Source organism: Lissotriton helveticus, chromosome 2_2, assembly GCF_964261635.1.
Source record: "Lissotriton helveticus chromosome 2_2, aLisHel1.1, whole genome shotgun sequence".
In the NCBI taxonomy this organism is placed as follows: domain Eukaryota; kingdom Metazoa; phylum Chordata; class Amphibia; order Caudata; family Salamandridae; genus Lissotriton; species Lissotriton helveticus.
The window spans coordinates 507,067,136-507,071,874 of record NC_136060.1 but is presented as its reverse complement, the minus strand read 5'-3'; the positions used below and the strand labels follow the sequence as shown (position 1 = coordinate 507,071,874).

At 46.8% G+C, this 4,739-nt stretch overlaps 1 non-coding gene across 1 annotated transcript; it reads left to right on the top strand.

Annotated features, from left to right (window-relative positions):
- The first annotated feature begins 336 nt into the window (after window positions 1-336).
- TRNAR-CCG (transfer RNA arginine (anticodon CCG)) lies at window positions 337-409 on the top strand. Its single transcript has one exon. It is a non-coding gene; the product is annotated as a tRNA-Arg (tRNA).
- Window positions 410-4,739: the final 4,330 nt, after the last annotated feature.

Here is a 4,739-nt window from a genome sequence, read left to right as displayed (position 1 = left end):
GTGTATCAGAGTAACTTTGATTGATGTCCTCCCAGTGTGCGAGGGATGGAGGGTACCCCTGGAAGGGGGAGGCACCGTGTTCACGAGCCCTTGTCCAGGCGTTGGGCACGGGAGGCGAACGGGGGACATGTTGGGCGGCCTCCACGGCTCTCTGCAGCAGGGTCCGGGCACCTCGGGCTCCGAAGCCCATGCGTCGGGCCAGGGCCTCGGCTGCTCCCCCTCATTTCGCTGGAGTCACCCCTGGGAAGCCCTCCTTTCCTCCGGATCCCCCTTAGCTTCCGTCCAGTGCGCGCTGAGTGGCCATGAGACTTCCTGTACCCACCGTATGCCACAGCTGGCCCAGTGGCCTAATGGAAAAGGCACCAGCCTCCGGAGCTGGGGATTGTGGGTTCAAGTCCCACCTGGGTCGTGTCAGGAGATTTTTATAGAAAAAGATATCAGCAACTTCTCTAGATAAAAAAAAAACACATTTGGAAGGGAATGCAATACGAGCCCCCTGGCATTGGATTCGAAGTGGCCGCTTTAAGGGTGCTTTAAGGGTGAAAGTGCGCAAGGGGGTCTCTCAAGGGCGTGCCCTCCAGAGGGGAGGATCTCGGGGAGCATCTCACCTGTTCTGTGCCCAGCCTGCGACGCGGCCTCCGTTTCAGGTGGTGGTGGGTCTTCAGCCACCAGCTGCTGCGCCCTCATTAAGCCTGGCAGGGGGAGCGCATCGCCCTAGACCACAAGTCTCCTGCTCTGGAGATGCCAATTAAATGCCAGTTTCTAAAACCTGCCAGGATGTCCCCAGAATACCAGTGTCCAGAGCGGGGTCATTCTTCCCATCCCAGATCTGTGGTCTGTCCGGCCCACATTTTGACCACTAATGGTAGGTGGTCATCCAAGTTCCTTCCTCCATACATGGCCTTGGGTTGGGTGGCCCTTCTCTTCCAGCTCGTGCCTGTCCATTCTGAGTGCAGGGTGGCTCTGCGGGTACAGACCCAGCCATGGACTGTAATAAACCGAAGCCACTCAAAAATGCTTTGGATATCTGGGAGGGCGGTTCCTCCATCGTCCCGGCCTCTCGTTCATCTGAGCAGGGCAATCCGTGCCGGCCCCCTCCCGTAGTAATGATGTACTCACATTTTGTGTCAGGGTTGCATTTACTAAGCCATGAAAAGTCATTTTGCCTGGCTTTACATCTTTCATCAAATACACAGTAACACAAGGCAGTCCTAGGCGCCGCCTTGTGTTATTTTGCGTTGTGTAGGGGGTGTAAGGGTGCAGCACGTGCGTTTCTCTGCATCCACCCATGAATTTTGACACAAACCCAGATTTACAAAGATTGTACCGCTGGGTCTGAGTGAAATGGTGCACCTACCCCACGAAGGCGCTAGAAGTAGAAATATATTTATTTCTGCAGCATTCACAGAGTAGGAATATGGGGCACATGCATCAATATTGCTTTTTGCGATTCCTTAATTGCAAAAAATAATGAATCGCAATTAAGGAATTGCAAACTGCAATGCATCAAGAAATCGCTAAAAAAATAGCGATTTCTTAAAATTCCTTAATTGCAATTCTCTAATTGAGAATCGCAATTAAGGAATACCTCCCCATCCATTCCTATGGGCCTTGAGGCCCATAGGAATGAATGGGAAAACATTCTCAATTTGCAATTCTCCATTAGAGAATCGCAAATTGAGAATGCAATTTCAAGGGTGCAGGGGTGTCCAAAGGACACCCTGTTGCACCCCTGAAATCTGCCTATAAGTACATCTTGCACGCACACATGCCCCAAGGGCACGTGTGTGTGTAAAATGGAACTATGAAAAATGCACTTTAGCGAGTGGCAAATTGCGAATCACTAAATGAAATGTACAACAGTGTGTTTAACACTGTTTGGGATTCCCAATGGGGTCGCAAATTGCGAGGTTCATTAATATTAATGAGCCTCTCGCAATTTGCGAGCCCATTGGGAATGCCAGCCCTCCCAGCGATGGTGGCCTGCTGGGCTCTGCAGGCCACCATGTCTCGGACTGCTTTTAAATAAAGCAGTTTTTTTTTAATGCAGCCTGTTTACCCTGCATTTAAAAAAAAAAAGATAATGAAACGTTTTCGTTTCATTTTCTAAGGGCAGGCAGAGGTCCCTGGGACCACTGCCTGACCGTAAAAAATAATTTTGCATGCATTTGCAAAGGGGAAGGGGTCCCCTGGGGACCCCTTCCCATTTGCGAATGCATTACCCTCTACTTGAAGTAGGTGGTAATTGTGACTGTTTTGCAACCGCAAAATATTTGTAAGTAGTTTTGAGACTCGCTATTAGGACGGGAATGCCCCTTCCAAATAGCCAGTTGCAAAACCTATTTAGAGAGTCGCAAACAAATTGCGACTCGCGAAATAGGCAATGTACATGGCCGAATAGGTTTTTGCATGAGCAAACAGGTTTGCGAACCCATTCGCGCATATAAAAACGGATCGTACATCTGGCCCTTAGTATTTTATATTGAAGTAATAGCCCCTCTGTCACATGTATTTCATTTGTTTTGTAGCATCTCTCATACCGTTGTAGGATGTCAGAGCACTTTACATCACACACATATAGAGACATTGAATCATACATGTAAATCAGTGTGTATATAAAATGTTTAAAGAGTGCTTGGTCTGGAAAAGCACAAACTCAGGATTCAGAGCATAACACAGTGGCTAGTATTGACTTTAACATTACAAATGTATTTCCACCCAACTAAGGCCCAGATGTAGGTAGCCAAATACCGGTCGGTAACGGACGATTTCGGCCGTTACCGACCGGTATTTGGCTTTTGAGATGTAGGGGGATTGCAACAGGTCATTTCGGTAATTTTACCGATTCGGTAAATATACCTTTTACCGACCGGTATTTTTACAGAATCGGTAAAATTGAGATGTAGGTGGGACTCTTCTGAGTCCCACAAGACCTACAAATTCGGTATTTTACCATCAAATTCAATTTGATGGTAAAATACCGATTCAGGTGTGCATGCACATGTGTGCATGCACACCTGTGCCATATGACAGGCAGACCTGCCCTTAGGGCACGTATGCCTGCCACATGGCCCCGAACCTTTTTTGGGGGTGCTAGAGGGTGTCAAAGTGACACCCCCTGCACCCTTGTCAAAATCGGTATTTACCGATTCGGTAAATACCGACCGGTAATGCCCCATTCATTCCTATGGGCTTCAAAGCCCATAGGAATGAATGGAGCATTACCGGTCGGTATTTACCGAATCGGTAAATACAGATATTTACCGACTCGGTAAATGGAACATCTGGATGTTCCTACATACCCCCCCTTCTTATTTACCGATTCTTAATTACCGAATCGGTAAAATTCGGTAATTAAGAATCGGTAAATAAGTTCTACCTACATCTGGCCCTATATCTTTTTAGCAGCATCAGTATAATGAATAACTGGGACAGAATATAGGTTACTAACTGGTACCATGCAGCTTGTAAGCAGCTCTTTGATGACAGTTTATAGGCCCCTCTGCTATATTACGATTGTCACTTATGAAGTGCACAGTAACAAAAGAATCTCTGTAACAAAAGCAGCAACCACAGACCTAGGCACATAAAATGCTGCTTTTTAAGATGCGTGTTACACGTTCTTTGCAGTAGGCACATTAACCCTCTGTGCTACGTTAGTTAAATCAAAGCTGCCACTAAACAAAACTCTCCTTGCTCTCCAGCAGGTACATTAATCACTGGCATTCTCTTGACACTTTTATTGTTGCTGGAAAGCTGTTAATTATACAAGAAACGTTTCTGTGCTTTTAAAACTGTTGCCTACGGACCCCCTGGGAATGGGTCACGGACCCCTTGGTGCCCGCGGACCACAGTTTGGGAAACACTGGACTAGATTACATTCCACACAAGCGATAATGTGTGGCAATCCGATTTCAGTGAATATTTATTACTTGTGCATCACCAAGGAAAGTGTCTTGATTTGTTCTAAATCTACTCACATCTCTGTTTCCTTCATTCTTCAGAGTTACACAAAATATGTGCTTCATGTTGTTTCCTAACTGCTGTATTTGTACAGAACTTTTACAGGTGTTTAAATATTGTTGTGTACTAGGAAAGAAGGGCCCCCTCCTGTCTTATTAACACACTCCCTGCACCCCTGCAGGATTGCCACATAACTCACCTTACATTCCTTTCTCTGACTGCAGAGTGAGAGGAGTGGAAAACACCAGTCTCTGCAGCAGAAGACACAGCTGACATTTGACCTCTGTCTTTGAAGCGCAGTCAACGTGGCACAATAAACACTGGGTCTCATTTATGAAAAGTGACGCATCGCTGCGTGAAAACAGCGATGCGTCACTTTTCCTTGCTCCCTCCTTGCGACACCAATGATGCGTCATATTTACAGAATGACGCATCATGTCGCAAGGAGTTACAGATACGTCAGTATTTCTGACGTATCTGTATGGCGCAAAAGTGACGCATTGCTGGAGTGTGTCACAAAAGTGACGCAACTCCAGCAATGCGTCCTTTCACATGGGGCAAACCCCATGTGAAAGGGCCTGTGTCAGTCTTACGCCTGCTGTGAGGCAGGCGTAAGATATTGACGCATTTGTGTCCTAGAAGTGACGCAGTGAAATCTCATAGATTTCACTGCGTCACTTCTATGACCCTTTCTTGCGTCAAAACGCCCCCCTTGAATACATTATACCTGGCGCAGGTATAATGTGGCACAGACGTTTACCAAGTGACGCATCTAC